The sequence below is a fragment of the Helianthus annuus genome, chromosome 4 (genome assembly GCF_002127325.2).
Source record: "Helianthus annuus cultivar XRQ/B chromosome 4, HanXRQr2.0-SUNRISE, whole genome shotgun sequence".
Classification (NCBI taxonomy): domain Eukaryota; kingdom Viridiplantae; phylum Streptophyta; class Magnoliopsida; order Asterales; family Asteraceae; genus Helianthus; species Helianthus annuus.
The window spans coordinates 85,732,854-85,752,245 of NC_035436.2; positions in this window are offsets into that span (position 1 = coordinate 85,732,854).

Genomic DNA, 19,392 nt, shown 5'->3' on the forward strand with positions numbered 1-19,392 from the left:
AATAAACACCTTGTTTTAGCAAATTTTCATTTTCTTTTGCAAATTTTTGTTCAAAATAGTAGCTTAGAAACCTTGGAAAAAGCAAAAATGCTTTGCTATCAACATTTTTCACCAAGATCATCAAAGATTTCCTGGGAATAGTTAAAATTTTCATTGTTTAAAATAGCATAACCCAGGCATTGAATCTTTAATGGTATTTCGTTAAAAGCAGTTGTTTTATTTGAAACACACATCAAAAGGGTGTGAAATAAAAACCTAGGTGCAGAAGGAAAGAAACTGTTGTTTAAAATCAGTGTTGAAACAGTAGGAAAATGATAGAGCATGGGTTGACTTTCAGCAGTGGACAGTATTTAGGGAACAGATGTTTGAGCACAACAGTGGTAGGGAAATGGTGAGGTTTTGAAAGACTATTACATCAGCAACTGTTAGTGCAACATTGATTGAACTTTTTTTTTGGACAAAAGTTTTGAGCATCTACTTGTTCAGATGAGGGGATTGATTTTGTCTTGTGTAAACACAATATCATGTCCAACATCTGTTGATGGTGATTTATGAATCATCTGTAGGAATGCTATACTTAACAAAATACATTTTAGATGCAAATTATCAAGTTTAATTTGTCAGCAGTTTTTCCAGGAATTTATGTTCGAGGTTTTGCCACATGTTTATTACAAGTTTTGAAGCTTTTATAAATTCCTGACAGTGGTTTAGTATCCCAGATGATGAAAACCTTTTTACTAAAGGCTACTCATTTTGTGTCTAATTATTTGAATTAGAACATGAGTATCTCAGTAATTTAAAATCTGTTAGCAATCAATTTTTGATCTGTGATAAAACAAACTTGAGGTTGATATGACCTTGGCACTAGTGCCTTTTCCTTTTCATCAGTTTTTAAGGATAATATCACCAACAAAAATAGAGGTTCTATATCCTGACAGGAGATTGATACTTTTACTATCAAAAACAAGTAAAAGTACAAAATATATTATTCTAAAAAACAAAGGATAATATATCCTGTTTTATTGAGAAAAACCTTTTAAAGAAAAAATAATTAAAGGTTATTCTGAAAACAACATCAAAAAGGGGTTCTGGTATACTTTCCAATTAAACTCATAGTCACATCATTCTCAAGTTTTAAGAAAATGGTTAATGATTTGAAATACATCATAATAGCCACTGTTTGAGACCATTTCCTTGCCAATTGATTGCAAAAATGAGGAGACATGTACACATAGGTTTTGAAAGTCCTGTTACCATGTGATGACATTGAAAAACTTGCATAGTCCTCTTTTAAGTTTAATTACTGGTGATACTATTGTTACCTGAACTTTCCGGAATCAATGTATGTACACAGCTGCTTGATGACCATTGTTCACCCAATTTTGGACTCTTAAGTGTTTTACATTTATACTCTTTTCTTTTGACTTCAAAAGTTTTGAGATAAACACACTTTTGAGTTTTTGTGATTTTTCTTTTTCCCTTTTTACCCTTCCCATTCATAAGTACTAAAATACTTACTAGGAGGTTTTTATTGAAGAAATACTTAGACCAGAATCATTTTACAGCAATGTTTGGAGAGACTTGGACATTTTGCACATGCTTATGTCAAATCTCACATTACATATGATTTAGTCTGTCTTAACACCTGATTTTCTTAATGTGTTCTTTAACAAAGTTGATTTGATCCTTTTAACAGGATTCTCAACCTGTTTTTCAACACATAAGATTCGATAACTAAAGTTTTAATTTCCCTCCTTTCATGTTAACAAATACACTAATGTTTTTACGAAACTAGGTTTTTGTTTAACAGAGGTTCACACTTTAGTATCAAACATGATGGAAACAACACAAACTTCACATTAACACTTGATTATACCATTATTATCAGACATATTTTCAGATCTGAAAACTATAGGTGATTTATGCATGACACCACTTGTTATGAAAAGTTTGTGTGTCTTATGACATCTTTGTTGTTTTACAGAGTTTTTGAATAGCAATTTTGAACGTGCTCACTCGTTACTCTGTTTTTCAACAAAATACAATCAACCTTGGCATCAATGAATTTTGAACTGAACTGTTATGTCAAATTGATTGTTAGATCGAATTTGACTGTCCATGCTCTGATACCAATTGTTAGGATCGGAGGTTGTCATGAAAGTGTTTGTTTGTATAAATTCACCAAATCAATAGATATGAATTGAGATTTAAATGCAACGGAAATGAAAACAAACTTTGTAAACACAATCAAGGAGAAAATAACTTTGATGAGCACATGCTTCATATTGTGTCGAATGATTACAATATAAGTCAAAAGATTACAAAGCATGCTTACAAGCTAAACTCCCCCTCAGCCTGATACTCCATGGTTGATTGCACAAGATGAAAGGATTAGACATGAGGAGAAGAACCCACTCAGTCAACCAAATGTAACAGTACAGGGTACTGTTACATTTATAGGCAAACCAAACCATTGAAGCATCTCAGCTGACGTCACCATGAAAGTGACATCTAACAACCTAACAAACTCTATCCACTGATCTATAACTACTGACCATACAGACACTGATCACATTCTAATTAATGATGTATAAACACTGATTTTTCATTCCACTGATGTAGTCAACCACTGATGTTTGAGCATCAGTGCTTTTTTCAAAGGGTGATCAGACCTTGAATGGGCAGTGCTTTAACTCTTCAGCAGTGCTTGGATTCTGTCAGTAGATTGAGCTTCAGCCTTTAATCTTCATCGGTACTTTAGTAGCAGTTGTCTTATTGAGCAGTGCTTTGAAGTCTGTCAGTTGCCAAATAACCACTGTCAAGGGGAAAGCTTAATGTAAACAGCTGATTATGATGAATCCACTGTTGTGAACCAGTTTTGGCTTTCTTTATCTGTTCCTCTGGTAGGGTTCAATCCCAACACAGGTCCATTGATCTCAGGCCCAATCCGAAACTCTATAAAGTGTCAACATTTCTCATTCGAGTCACATATTTGGACTAATCTCATCTCCTAACCATTTCGGATTCTCTCATTGTCTTCTCGGGCTACTTATTCGAATTACAAGGTTTGCAGGTTCCTATACTTTTCAAACCAAAGCCTTTAAATGTCGTTGTTGCCGAAGAACATGACATGCAACAGACACTTGCTGATGAGAAAGCTGAGTTAGAAACATAAATGCTAGATTCAGAAGAAGCAGAATCTGATGACAACAGTAATGTGGAAGTGATTGTCTCTGAGAAAGTTGAGGAACCCGTTCGAGAATCACTGTTAATGACTGCAGAAAACCTACAAGCCCTGATTCAGTCCTTGAAGGATAGTGTCGAAAACCCTCCTTCCGTATCTATTCCTGAGATTGAAGATAATTCGACAGATGATGCCAAACAAGCATCCAACAAGGAACGAAGAACCGAAACAGCTCCTTATATTCATTTTCTGGCCCAAGCTCAGAACCATAGCCTACTATGCCCACTGATCCACAAGTCACTGCTGCTACTCAAGAAACTAGCACGCAAGATCTCAATTTTGATTTAAAATTTGATTTCAATCTCGATCTACCTGAAACAACTCATTTGTAACCAGAAAGCTCAAGCGACATCAGGTTCAATGTAGGAAGTTCCAGTGGTGCCGATTTCTCTGAGCATGATGAAGCAGCCATGCGCTTTGCAGCCAACAAAGTGAAATTTATTGAAGAAAGAAATAGTGATGATGATACGACTATTGATGTAGCGAAGTTTCAGCGAAGACTGGTTGTGTTGGAACTAGATGCTGCCCTGAAAGAAGCTCAGATCTCATCTTTGCAAGCTTGAAAATAAAGCAAAGATCAGACGATCGAGCAACTACAAAGTAATGCGGGTATACTGATATCTGTTGATAGTTAAGCTGGAAAAGAAGTTCAAGATCGTAATCAAGAATCATTTGTTTGCTGATCCGGCTCCATTGCCTGGGGGTCCTCCAAACGTATTCAGCAACTAATCCAGTAAACCTAGGGGGAGATTGTTAAGCACAATAGGTTTATGGATTAATAGGTTTATTGCTTAATGGATAAAGATTCTAGAAGGTGGGTATTAGAGTGGGCTTTGGGGGAATATGGGCCTAGGGTTTTGCGAGGAAACCCTCCCTATAAATAGGAAATAGAAATGAGGAGCATAGGTTGGTTCCTTGGTTTTAGAAACTTGTATTAGACAAGAATCTTTGTATGCAAGTTTAAGCTTTTGAATCAACAAATCTTCAAATCTTCATCTTTATTGTTCTTGATTTCTTGAATATTATCAAGCTTGGATTCCGCCCATCCTTGGTGATTGTTTGATATCGTCGTTTGATCCGAATTTTTGGGACTTACAATTTGTAGTGATAATAACAGGCACATAAACAGTTTATAACTTGAAACTATTCCATATTAAAAAAGTAAATTACATTTTTGGCCCCTGTAGTCATATCAGTTTTACTATATTAGCCCAAAATAAGAATTTTTAACATATGTGCCCCCATGGTCTCTATAACAAACTATTTTGCCCCCTGAGTCTAACTCAACCCCCAACCCTTGTTAATTATTAGTCACATGAGATGCACATGATGGGCATATTTTTAATTTCCCTTCCCCCTCTTTACTAACACCTATTAAATACAGTTTAATACCCAATTACACCACAAATACAAAACCCCCAATCTGAGATTCGATTTCCCATCATCTTCTTCAACCGGTGGGAATTTCCCACCAGACCCTAATAACATCAGTCAGTTTCCCACCAGAACCAAACATTGGGCCATGATTACCTTCGAAAAATCAAGCCCTTTGCAAAACGCCGTCACCAAATAAACAGTCGTTAACGTCACTATAAACCCTACAAACCCTAAAAAAATTGCTCCCAAAATTACAACTAACAAGAACCCAAATGACAGCATTTTCAATGGAGAAGATAGAAAAAGCCCCAAAAGAGGTAAATTTATGTCTTTAACTCGTCAATTTCTCTTCATATTCAGTTCTTCGTTCACAACCATTTATTTTTCTGTAATTATTGTCACACCCTGACTTTTGCGAAAGCGTGATTACGTGTGACTTGCTTAATATCATTGCATTCAACCCATAACAAACAACTAATGATAGAAACCATGATGTTCATCCATAATTAAGTTTCAAAATAATACAACCATCATTGTTTTAAATCCAAACACAGACTTCATGTTTAAAATACACAACAAATGAAGTTTTAAGTTCCGTAAAGGACTTCACCAAAGACACTAATAAACTAGGCTTTGAACCATGTATCTTATCCAAGATAAGATACACGATTCAAACCCTTCAACACTGGATGACATCATTTATTGAAGACACAACTTGAAATCCTGAACGCCCGCCAGATCCATAATCAGTTTCCTGAAATACATGTAGTTTGAAAACATCAACAAAAGTTGAGCGAGTTCATGTGTTTTGTATGTTAGCTCGTAATAAACTTGTAACCATATTGTGTATGTATTTGTAAATCCGGTATGAAAGCGTCTATGAACAGATCAATTAATGATTTGCAAGAACATTAATGTGTGTGCAACGGCGTAGGAAGGCTCAAACCTAGCAGATTTTGTACCGGGCTTCCAGCTGGAATGTGACACCCCCAAAATCCCACTAGCGGAAATCCCGCGAGGCGTGTTGCGCATCAGAGTTCGAGCCACCAATCACATTGAACCAATAGTAAATACTTAAATAAAACATAACATCAAATCCCAAAGTGTTGTGTAGCGGAAGCATTTGATAAATCGTTTAGCAATTGTTTCATAATAATAATTAAAACCAATGTTTCAAATGTAAGTTAATCCATGAGTTTCGATCCATGACCACTTCAGCATTCCCAGATAGCAAGTCCATATTCCAAGTGCTAAAGACCTACAAGCATGCAAACAAGTGTGTCAGACTACGCTGGTGAGTTCAAGGTTTTGTTAACGTGTTGAGTTACCAGATGTAAGTTAATGCGAGTCAATGTTGCGTTACAATGTTGCTCATGTTAGATACCCTAGGGAGTGTGCCCATGTGTATCCGGGGAGTGGTTACCCCTTGTTTGCTATGTTGCCATCGTTAGATACCCTAGGGAGTGTGCCCATATGTATCCGAGGAGTGTGCCTCTAACAACCATAGCCCTATCCAGATAATTAGTTCACGCCCGTCCTTACGGCCCGGTGTGAGGTTTCCCACCTAATAGCGCTATCAACTAATTACCCCCATTGCCCTCCAGGCAATAACCAAAACCGATTAAGTTGTTTACCCAATGTTTCCCTTCCAAATGTTTACCAGTTGTCCCAAACCACCGGGACGCATGCTTGAGAAAATGCAATGAACTCACATGGGGTTGCTCGGTATGATTCACACAGTTCAATTAAGTTATAGAGCGATTAACCACGTCCTACCACAGTTATCATACCAATCAGATTCGTATTCAAGTATTGCACATAGGTTCTACACGTATTGTAACAGGTTGTACAAGTATTCATCATCGTATAGGTATCAGCGTAAACAGTTGCATAACAAGCATAGTCCAAGTGTTCAGCCCAATCAGTTGGGCTCGTAATAGTGTGCAGGCCCAATATCAGAGTGTACGGTTATATGGTCTCTAGTCGAGAGCTCGAGTCGCAACGAAGGAAGGTCTCGAGTCGCAACAAAGGTCGTTTCGGTTTGTCATGGTCCGGTTACGAGTCGCAACGGGACTCGCAATCGTGGTTTCGGTACATGCTGTTTTGTGTCGGTGTGCGTCGGTCTCGAGTCGCAACTGGACTCGCAACCACGGTTTCGAGTTGTGCTGCTGTGTGTCGGTGTGAGGTCTCGAGTCGAGACTAGGTGTTTCCGACTCGCAACCTCTTGTCGCAACCCGGTGTAACTGACTTCCTGATTCGTAGCTTCTAAATTCCGTAACAGATTATGCACAAATTTGGCAGTTCAATCAGGATCAATTAATAGTTTTTCAATGGCATTCATACGGATCAAACAACAGTTTTTAACCAAGATTCATGCATGTTCATACCATTATCATCAAGAACAGTGGATCGGATCATTTGACAATCGATTTCATAGACTATCAAGCAACCTAAATCATATTCCCAAATCATAACATCACAGCCGGTTACACTTATCCATTTAGTTCTACATCATGCAACCTTATATACTCATAATTAACCCTATCATGAACCGAATAACATGAATACAAACAATCATACTAACAAGAACCCTAGATTAACATGTATGATTATTATAACACACACTTCACAACATTATTCAACAGGTAATCGGTAAACATGAACACTAACCGAGATGCTAAAGATGATTAATCCGAACTACAAGCTTCGCGAAAGGGGGTATCGGCTGCCTTTGTTCCGAGTCGAGAGGGAATGCAAGAGTTCCAGGGTTTGTGTAACTTGTGTGAGTTTGTGAGAATGAGGGAACACCCCCAAGGGTGTCGTGTTTTGTGTGTTGGGAATGGGCCGAACCCATTATCGAGTCATCCTTGGTCTCGAGTCCAAGTGAGTGTAAACCGAGTGGGCCGAGTTAAATTGTGTAATCGAGTGGGTCATGTACGGTCTAATCATGTAACATATAAACATATCACAATTTCACATATATCACGTTATTACTAATGTTCACCTAATCACGTTACGTTACACAAAAGTGGGTTCGAAATACGAGTTGTCACAGTATCCCCAACTAAAAAGAAATTTCGTCCCGAAATTTGGTACGCATTCACTGAGAAAGCTAGATAAGTTAAAGCAGCTAGATAAGTTAAAGCTAGGTAAGTTATGTCGTTTGCTGGTTTTCCTGGGGTGTCACATCCTCCCCAACTTGAATGGGAATTTCGTCCCGAAATTCACTAGTTGCATCAACATTAGGTTCGCTAGATTTCGACTGTCTTCGGGGAATAAATGCGGATACTTAAGTTTCATCTGGTCCTCGCGTTCCCACGTGAACTCTGGACCACGTCTTGAGTTCCAACGAACTCTCACAATCGGTACACGGCTGTGTTTACGAACTTTAACTTCCCGATCCATAATCTCAATTGGTTCTTCGACAAACTGCAATTTGTCATCTATCTTTAGCTCTTGGAATGGTACTACTAGTGCTTCATCAACCAAACACTTCTTTAGCTGCGATACGTGAAATACATCATGGACATTACCCAACTCAGCCGGTAATTCCAATCTGTAGGCCACCTTTCCAATCCGTTCCACAATTTTGAAAGGTCCTACATAACGAGGGTTTAGTTTGCCGCGTTTCCCAAAACGCACCACACCCTTCCAGGGTGAAACCTTTAACATAACGCGGTCATTAACTTCAAATTCCAGCGGTTTACTACGCTTGTCAGCGTAGCTTTTCTGGCGATCGCGAGCTGCGGCCATACGGTTTCGGATCTGTACAATGCTTTCTGATGCCTCGAGCACAAACTCAGGGCATGTGATTTGACTATCACCCACCTCATGCCAACAGAGAGGTGAACGACATTTCCGTCCGTACAGTGCTTCGAACGGGGCTGCCTTAATACTTGAATGGTAGTTGTTGTTGTAGGAGAACTCTATCAACGGTAGGTGCTTCTCCCATCCTTTTCCAAAGTCGAGTACACATGCCCGTAGCATGTCTTCTAGTGTTTGGATGGTGCGCTCGCTTTGACCATCCGTCTGCGGGTGATAAGCGGTACTCATGTCGAGTTGGGAACCAAACGATTTATGCATTGACTGCCATAACTCTGAAGTGAAACGCGGATCACGGTCTGAAATGATAGAAGTTGGCACCCCATGCCTAGAGACCACTTCCTTAAGGTAGATTGCTGCCAATTGCGAGAACTTGTCTGTTTCCCTGATTGCTAAGAAGTGTGCTGATTTCGTGAGGCGATCAACAATCACCCAAATGGTGTCATTCCCAGCTTGAGTTCTTGGTAGACCTGTCACGAAATCCATGGCGATCTGTTCCCACTTCCACGTGGGTATTTCTGGTTGTTGCAGTAGACCTGAGGGCTTTTGATGTTCCGCTTTGACTTTAGCACAAGTCAAACATTTGCTGACATAGGTTGCTATATGAGCCTTCATGCTGGGCCACCAGTAGGTAGTTTTCAAGTCGTGGTACATCTTATCTGATCCAGGATGTACAGAGTAGCGTGATTTGTGTGCCTCTTCCATTACAAGTTCTCGTAAGTTGCCAAAGAGTGGGACCCAAATGCGTCCAGTTACGTAGTAAGCACCGTCTCCCTTTCGTTCTAGTCGTTGCCTCGAGCCACGTAAAGCTTCAGCTCGAACATTCTCTGGTTTTAACGCTTCTAGCTGGGCGTCTCGTATCTGGGAAGGAAGATTGGACTGGATCGTGAGTTGCAATGCTCGCACACGCCTAGGTGCATTATCCTTTCTGCTGAGGGCGTCAGCTACAACGTTTGCCTTGCCCGGATGATACTTGATGGCACATTCATAATCATTCAATAATTCCACCCATCGTCGTTGTCGCATATTCAACTCTTTCTGGTCGAAGATGTGCTGGAGGCTCCTATGTTCGGTGTAGATGGTGCATTTGGTACCGTACAGATAGTGTCTCCAAATCTTCAACGCAAATACCACCGCTCCTAACTCCAAGTCGTGTGTCGTGTAGTTCTTCTCGTGCACCTTCAACTGACGGGAAGCATAAGCTATCACCTTCTCGCGTTGCATCAACACGCAACCGAGACCCTGAATCGAAGCATCACAATAAACCACAAAATCTTCGGTTCCCTCTGGTAGCGACAAAATCGGTGCACTGCAAAGTTTCTGTTTTAACAACTGGAAGGCCTCTTCCTGCTTTGTTCCCCAAGAGTACGCCGTGTTCTTCTGTGTCAGTGAGGTGAGGGGTTGCGTGATTTTCGAGAAATCTTTAATGAACCTTCGATAATACCCTGCGAGACCAAGAAATTGTCGCACCTCAGACGGAGTCTTTGGTGCCGCCCAATTCTTAACTGCATCCACCTTCGCAGGGTCCACATGTATCCCTTTCTCGTTAACAACGTGCCCAAGGAAATGCACCTCTCGAATCCAAAAGTCGCACTTAGAAAACTTCGCATACAGTTGTTACCTTCTCAAAAGTTCCAAGATGAGACGTAGGTGACGCTCGTGATCTTCCTTGTTCTTGGAATAGACCAAGATGTCGTCAATAAACACTATAACAAACTCGTCAAGATATGGCTTGCATACGCGGTTCATGAGATCCATGAAAACCGCTGGTGCATTGGTCAATCCAAACGGCATGACCAAAAACTCATAGTGTCCGTAGCGCGTTCGAAAAGCCGTCTTGGGAACATCCTCTTCCCTAACCCTTACCTGGTGATACCCCGATCTTAAGTCAATTTTGGAATAGAAGCTTGACCCTTGCAACTGGTCGAACAAGTCGTCGATGCGTGGTAACGGATAGCGGTTCTTAATGGTCACCTTGTTGAGCTCTCGATAGTCGATACACATACGAAATGACCCGTCTTTCTTCTTTACGAACAGAACTGGGGCTCCCCAAGGCGACGAACTGGGTCGAATGAAACCCCTATCCAACAACTCCTACAATTGATTGGACAGTTCCTGTAACTCCCCAGGTGCTAACCGGTAAGGAGCTCGAGCAATTGGAGCCGCTCCCGGTGCAAGATCAATCTGAAATTCTACTTGACGGTGAGGAGGTAACCCTGGTAGCTCCTCTGGGAACACATCAGCGAATTCTCGCACCACTGGTAGATCCTCGATCTTACTCTCTTCAGACTGAGCGTTGGTAACTAACGCTAACAGTGCAGGATACCCCTTTTGTAGATACTGTTGTGCACGCATGGCCGTGATAATCCCAACCATCGTCCCACTACGATGTCCTTGAACTAACAGTGGCTCTCCATCAGGGAGAGGAATACGCACAATCTTCTCCTTACATAGAATTTCTGCTTGGTGCTTAGACAACCAATCCATGCCTACCACTATGTCAAAACTACCGAGCGTAACGGGAAGGAGGTCAATGTCAAACACCTGACCCACGAGATCTAGTTTGCATCCAAAAAGGACATTTGAGGCTTCTATCGTCTTACCATCTGCTAGTTCTACTACTTGTTTAACTTCTAAAGGTGTCGGGGTTATCCCTAATCGTTGACTAAACTCTAGGGACACGTAACTCCAATCGGCACCCGAATCAAATAATACAGAAGCAATACGATCATTAACAGGAAACGTACCAGTTACAACGTTGCCGTCATTCCTGGCATCCCCTGCTCCAAGCTGGAACACTCTGCCGCGAGCACCATTTCCCCCATTATTGCCGTTGTTGTTGTTGTTCCCAGCAATTTTATTATTCGGGCGGTTGTTGTCGTTGGCGTTCTGGTTTAACTGAGGGCAATCCCGCTTAAAGTGGCCCTCGTCACCACACTGGTAGCACCCCTTCCTAAAACCCTGGTTCTGCTGGGGTGGTTGTCCCTGTTGTCTCTGATTCTGCTGGTTTTGTTGCTGCTGGTGTTTAGGCTGTGGGGCCCTACAATCCCTGGCCTCATGGCCTGCCTTACCACACCTGTCACACTTCCGATTACACGACCCGAAATGATGATAGCCACACTTGTTACATCGTGGCTTCTTCCCTGCATACGAACCCTGGCTGTGGCCACTTCCCTGGCCTTGATTGACAGAAGACGATTGGCTGATGTTGCGGTTGCTGTTGTCTGGCCTTTTCTGAGTCTGACCACACTGGATGCTTTGTCGTAGTCGCTCCACTTTCGTTTGTTATCATTAGCAGATGTAGTAGCGGTGGGTGTCGTAGCAGCAGTGGCTGAAACGCGCGGAGGTAACGAATCGCTTTCCACCTCTTGGTCCACAATCTTATGAGTCAGACGAACGATCTGTGTCAAATCATTGAGATGGGCTGCAGTGACCAAGCTCTTCACACGCGGAGGCAACCCTTTGATGAATAACTCAATCCTCCGGGACATAGGTCGGGATAAGTTTGGGCACATGTCGGCAAGTTCATACGATCGCTTCACATACGCTTCGACTTCAGATCCAACCATCTTCAAGTCATAGTATTCGTTTTCCAACTTCTGGACCTCGTCCCGAGGACAGTACTCCTCCCTGATCAGTTCTTTAAAGTCTTCCCAGGTCGTGGCATTCGCTGCCTCGATGCCCAACAACTGCACCTGGGCGTTCCACCACGTTAGGGCACCATCTGCCAAGGTACCCGCAGCATATTTCACCCTGTCCCCAGCGGGACAGTTACAGATAGCAAACACAGACTCTGCTTTTTCGAACCATCTTAGGAGTCCCACAGCCCCTTCAGTCCCGGTGAAGGTCTGTGGCTTGCAGTCCATAAACATTTTGAACGTACACGCAGGCTGGTTAGGTTGAGGTTGCGCTTGTTGACCTAAATAACGGGAGGAAACACAGTATAGGAATGAAAAGACGTGTACGTGGTATAAGAGTAAAGAGTACTTGGTACACTCCGTACCAGCTTGATAGGCTGCTAAAGCCTCAGCCACGCGGGTATTGATTAGGTCATTCAACTCAGCCTGAGTCATGTTGATGTTGCCACGTCCGTGTCCTCGTCCACTCATGTTTCTATAGTTGGGAATAAACCGATTTAGAAATCGAAACGGAACAGGAGTCAAGTATCATACTGATATTCACGTACTACTAAGTTCACACATAGTAGGACAGAACCCTTCTCACGCTCGATAAGCCTCTCTGGGACTTGCATGCTGTAACATTTGTGCCTGTAATCATCATGAACAGTTCAATTATCAATAAAATAATGTTATTTGGTCCCAATGTTTGTTTCATTGTGCTTTACATTTTTCGTGTTTTGGCTTTTGTTCAATTTCAAACTCTACATCGCTTTCTGGAGAGTTATACGTTAACTAGTACGTAAACGTACTCGGTTTAATGCGACAAATACTCCGGAACATCAACATATACTCAACGTACCTTAAATAACCTTTACATAACTTAGAAATAAGTTTTGAAGGCTTTGGTATAGCAAAAACAAGTTAATTCGCTTACAGGGACTAAACTTGACAAACTGCGAAAGTATGCCAATTTGAACTGTAACGAACATTCCGGAACATGTCCATAAGTTAAACATACCATAAATATCCTTTACATAGCTTAGAAATAGGCTTTGAGAGGTTTGGTATGCTAAAACAAACTTTTGGATCATTCAGGGACTAAAAGTGTCAAAAAGTGCCTAAGTTTGCACTTTCGCGCATAACTTACGTTCTGAATACATCCGGACATCCAAAAATTTATGTAAGCATCCTTGTATTATGCCTTAGTGTTTGGCATAAGAAAAATCCATTCGTCGCGTCATTTGGATCGTCTTTCACGCTTATGCGCATTCCGTCGTAATTAAGCGAACATCGCGATCGTACGGCCAAACGAACCGACATCCGGAATATTTTTGAGCATATTTCAAGTCCCCTACACTTTAACTTCATCTTAGAGCCTTGAAATGAGGTTAACGGGGCTTAAACGTGCCAAAAATGGGCCAAAATACGTGTTTCTGAAGTGCAGGGACCAAAATTGAAAATTCTGGTCTGGGAACCTTAGGCGGGGCGCGTAAAGATTTGCCAAATCTTTAGGCGGGCCGCGTGAACATGTCTGACAGAAAGATTTTGCATTTAATGCAGAATCTGGCCTTTCGTTCGATCAAAGGGCGATGCCTTTTCACCCAATGAAGAGCCAAGGGTCAAGTTCACTGAACTTATCCACTTGGACACATGTACGCACGAGATCAAGGCACGATATTCGATAAAACGATCCTAACGGTTCCAGTTTTCCTATAAATACCCCCCCACTTTAGTGTAAAAATCACAAAATCAGATCTTGAAGCTCTAAGTTGAAACCATTGTTTCATACCTGAGCTATTTGGTCTTGATTTGCACTCGGGGACCCTCCGTAAGTCTTCTTTCGCTCTTTTATTCGCTTTTCGAGTCCGAAAGTCAACGTTTTGTTGACTTTCTGCATTGACCAGCTTATGGTCGATGCGAAGTTCATGGAACTTCATAACGTGAGCGTGATCACGATGGTTATGGTCCATAGTGACCATACCTACTGATCACCACGTTATCTAGGCTCAGTGACGAGTCGTAGTTTTGGCCAAAATATGCATTCTTGCATATTTTGTAACCAAACTACTCGTGGGCATCAAAGCCGTTTGTTTTGATGTCAAACCCGTTTCTAAACTTAGTTAAGCATGTTCTAACATGCTTAGCTCGTCACTTTTAGTTTAGTGCTTATATAGGGTCGTAAGGTAAGCGATCTAAACCATCGCTTATACTTTCGAACCCGACCCATTTGGTCGGTCATTAGGACCAGACCAAACACATTAGGTGACCATAGCTATAACCTTCCGAGGTTATACCTTGTGGTCACGATGTTAGGCGTTCCAGACGCGTTCTACGCGAACGACGCGTAAGGTGGCATAAGCTACCTAAACGGGTCGTGATGGACCGTAAGCACCTAGGTTAAGTTTCATTTTAGTATGTAGGCTTTGTTAAACCATATTACACGAGTCTCCATACTCGTTTGGTTTTCGAACCCGCGTACTGTCCGATCCTTCCGACTTGGTCCGGTATATTAACATAAGCTACCTATTAGGTGCCGTTGATATCCCGTGATCTTTAGCATTATCTGGTTATTCTACAAGAACTCAAAGCAATCTCAGGTGAGTACATAGAACCCCTCTTTTACTGTTTTCCAACTGTTTTGGGGTGAAACACATGTGCCTACCTGTTACATTCATGCTTTCCATGTTTTCACATCATATGCCTGCTATGTTGTTAGTACATTATAGTACACGATTTCATTACATTTTATGCTATGTATGCCCATTGTGTGCGTACTTAGTACATTGATTTACATAAACATTTCTGTTGCATATGTTTACTCAGCATATGGACACATTGATTTACATGAACATTTCTGTTCCATATGTTTACTCAGCATATGGACACATTGATTTGCATAAACATTTCTGCTGCATATGTTTACTCAGCATATGGACACATTGATTTACATGAACATTTCTGCTGCATATGTTTACTCAGCATATGGGCACATGCCTTCATTTTGTTATGACATTTGGTTTGTTTAACATGGGACAATACATTCATTAACATTAGCTACGCCGTTCGTTAGTAGGTAGTGGTACCATAGGAATTGACAATTCCCATTCCTGAAGTCCTGGGTTTGATAGGACTGGAAGGAATGACCGAATTCGATATACATAACTTAGATAAACCTTTAATTTGTTTAAGGGTTTATCGCCGCAGTCTCAAGGCTTGGATGTATGCATAGTTTACAATACCACATAAATGTTAATATCAATAGAGCATGCATTTCCCGCAGAACATAACGCTGATTTAAACCACGTTTTACTTCAACGACTTGTTTTGTGCATATGGTTTAAGTTGATACATTTCGCTTACCATACATGATACATTTTGGGATTACACATTACATGATTTACATTGAACATAAACACGTCGACATTGACATATACATTTGGTGGTTTACATTTGAACATAAACACTTGACATGGATTACAATAACACTTGACGTTTGGTTTACACATGAACAATTTACATGGTGGATTGGTTTGGGTAAATGGTTTGAGTAACGTGGCGTATGTAATATGGTACAAACATGGTGGATACGCCGCTGGTACTTCCTATATATAAATGTTTGTATAATATTACATATCGTGGCGTTATCAAAGTCATTTCAGTTTAGACACATTACATTTTACATAAATAACATATTCTTCACAAGACAATATTTTCACAAACAACTTATCTTAATCAACTCATTTTACTTGGTTATTCGTTTAACCTTGCACTTATCTATACATATCGTTTGATGTTATCGTTTTTCAAATGATTTACAAAGCAAAACAAATTACAAGGTTCATGACTGACTGTTATTAAACATTCTTTAAAACTCAAGTCGTGAATCCCATTTTCACAAAACTTGTATGTATCTCACAGGCATTTTTATGCTGACGTACCTACTTTCACATGTGTTTTCAGGAGCTATTCCATAGGACGATGATCATGATTCTAGGGCGGACCTGTGCCTTAGAGCCTAAAAATGAAGTTTGAACTAGCTTAATTATGTTTTGATTTCCGTACTCTCTTTCCAAGACAATGTAACACCTTTGTTTATAAATAAAATACAACTTGTATGCCATGGTTATGAAACAATTTAATTCTGTCCACGACACTCCCCGGCGTTTCCGTCGCGGTTGCATGTTACACGCGGCCGGGGTGTGACAGAAGAGTTGGTATCAGAGCCAATGGTTATAGGGAATTAGGTTATTAGTAATGCTTTGACCTAGGCTATAACTTTAGGACCCTAACACAAGTTATCTTGTGTTTAGAGTTTAAAACATGCACATCACCTATCCTTAGGTGGTAACCACAACGGGAACTTCGGTTCCGAATCCGCTTTGAAAATTAATCATCTGTTCTAGGATGATTGATTACTAGGTTTTGAACCCTCTATTATAAGGTTTTGAACCCCTTTGGATTTTTAAAAATCCCGTCAAAGTGTTGGGTTAATAGTGTGAACACGTGCGAACTGGAAGGGTGAATGCCTGTACCCTGAGTTTTCTGTCTAAGGCTAGAGTGTTCGTACAAATCCACATAATCGGACCAGTCACTCTTACCTGGGAACTCTTGGGGTGAGTGTTCACTTATAGGCGAGCATGTCTTCGCGATACACTAATTCTTACCCATTTACTTTGACTAGACATTTCACATCGCTTATTTGCTTTGCGATGCATAACCGCCATCTTTGCTTTTGATTGCTTTTGCTTCATCTCATTCTCTTCATCCAATCATCTCACTCGTTTCATTTCATGTTTTTCTCTTCTAGAATGCCTCCTCCACGTGACAACCAGATAGCCACTGCCGAGCTGGCGGAGATTATTGCGCAGCAGATGGCTGCTCAATTCCCGAATCTCTTTGCTCAATGGAACCAGGCCAACAACAACAATGGTACATGCAAATACAGGGATTTTAACTCGGCTAAGCCACTCAAGTTTAGTGGTTCTGAAGGAGCAACTGGGCTTCTTCAGTGGTTCGAGAGCATCGAGAACACTTTCCGTCATGTGCAGTGTCCTGACAATCGCAAAGTCGAGTTTTCTTCGAGCGTATTTCAGAAGAGGGCTCTTACGTGGTGGAATGGAGTTATGAGAGATCAAGGTGCAGAAGTTGCTCTAGCTCAGACATGGGCTCAACTGAGAGCTCTTATGATGAGGGAGTTTTGTCCTCGTCATGAGCAACGAGCATTGGAGAAAGAATTTGATGTTTTGAAGCAAGATAGTGGCGAGCACAGGGCTTATACAGATAGGTTTGAGGAGTTGAGTCTTCTTTGCCCGACTATGGTTACCCCACTCGATAAGGCCATCGAAAGGTACATCGACGGTCTACCTGACTCAGTACAAGACATTCTTACTGGTAGCAACCCTACCACACTCCGTCAGGCAATCGAGTTATCAGCGACACTGACTGAGTCGCAGATCCGAAAGAATAAACTACACAGGAAGGGCGACAAGGGCAAGAAACAGTCGGCTGACAAGGAGGATAGTAAGAAAGGTCAGAACAAGAAGGGAAAGGACTCTGGTTCCTCAAGGGGGTCAAGGAAGCGTAAGGCTTCCCAAAATTTTGCTGTGACTGCCCAAGCTAACCAGGCAGCTCCCAACCAGCCTCCAGCAAAGAAGCCCTATTCAGGAAGTGCACCTTTGTGCAATCAATGCAACAGTCACCATCAGCCGCAATATCAGTGCCGTTTCTGTACTAACTGTGGGAAGTCGGGTCATCTTGCCGATGTTTGTCAGTTTGCTCAGAACCGCGCAGTCCAGAACCCTGCTCAACAGGTTGCTCAACAACAGGGTCAGGCTGCACGACCAAACTACCCACCAGGTGCATGTTATAATTGTGGGGATCTGACCCACTACAGAAATCGGTGTCCAAGACTAGTCAACCAGAACCAGAATGCAAACCAGAATCCGGCACCGGCTCGAGGTCGAGTCTTTAACATGAATGCACAAGAAGCACAAGCAGACAACGAGGTGGTGAACGGTACGTTCTTTATTAATAATCAGCCAGCATCTGTTCTTTTTGATTCGGGTGCCGACAAGAGCTTTGTGTCATTGTCTTTTGAGACAATGCTTCGCGTGTCTAGAACAAAACTAGGTAAACCTTTGACAGTAGAGGTTGCCAGTGGTGAACCCATTGTTCTAAATTCTGTTCTGCGCAACTGCCAGTTAAACCTTAACGACCATATTTTTCCTATCGACCTCACGCCAATGCAACTTGGAAGCTTCGACGTTATTGTGGGAATGGATTGGTTATCTAAACATCGCGCAGAGATAGTTTGTTCTGAGAAGATTGTTTGTATACCGCTGTCGACAGGCGAGATCCTACAAGTTCGTGGTGAGAAGCCTGCCGGTGGTCTCAAACTCATGTCTTGTTTTAAGGCACGGAAGTATCTACGAAAGCACTATGTGGCTTTCTTAGCACATGTTACAGCAGATAAAGGCAAGGGTAAGTCTATTTCAGATATTCCTGTCGTTCGGGATTATTCCGAAGTATTCCCTGAAGACTTACCTGATCTACCTCCAGCACGCCAAGTCGAGCTCCGTATTGATCTCGTACCTGGTGCAAATCCCGTTGCCAGAACTCCATATCGTCTTGCACCGTCCGAGATGCAAGAATTATCTAAACAGCTTCAGGAGCTCTCCGACAAAGGTTTTATCTGTCCTAGCTTTTCACCTTGGGGTGCTCCCGTTCTTTTTGTAAAGAAGAAGGATGGATCTTTTAGGATGTGTATCGATTATCGTGAGCTTAACAAGCTTACCATCAAAAATCGATATCCCCTACCTCGCATTGATGACCTCTTTGACCAGTTGCAAGGCGCTTCTTACTTTTCAAAGATTGATCTACGATCTGGATATCATCAGCTTCGTGTACATGAAGAAGATATTCCAAAGACAGCGTTCCGTACTCGTTATGGACATTATGAGTTCACAGTCATGCCATTCGGTTTGACTAATGCTCCTGCTGTTTTCATGGACTTAATGAATAGGGTCTGCAAGCCTTATTTAGATAAGTTCATCATCGTTTTCATTGACGACATTTTGATATATTCTAAGACGCGAGCTGATCATGAGCAACATCTTCGTCTTACATTGGAACTCCTAAAGAAAGAACAACTTTTCTCCAAATTCTCCAAGTGTGAATTCTGGCTTAAAGAGGTTCAATTCTTAGGACATATTGTCAACGAACAAGGTATTCATGTAGATCCCTCCAAGATCAGTGCGATTAAGGATTGGGATACACCTACTACCCCTACTGAAGTTCGTTCTTTTCTTGGTCTAGCGGGTTATTACCGCC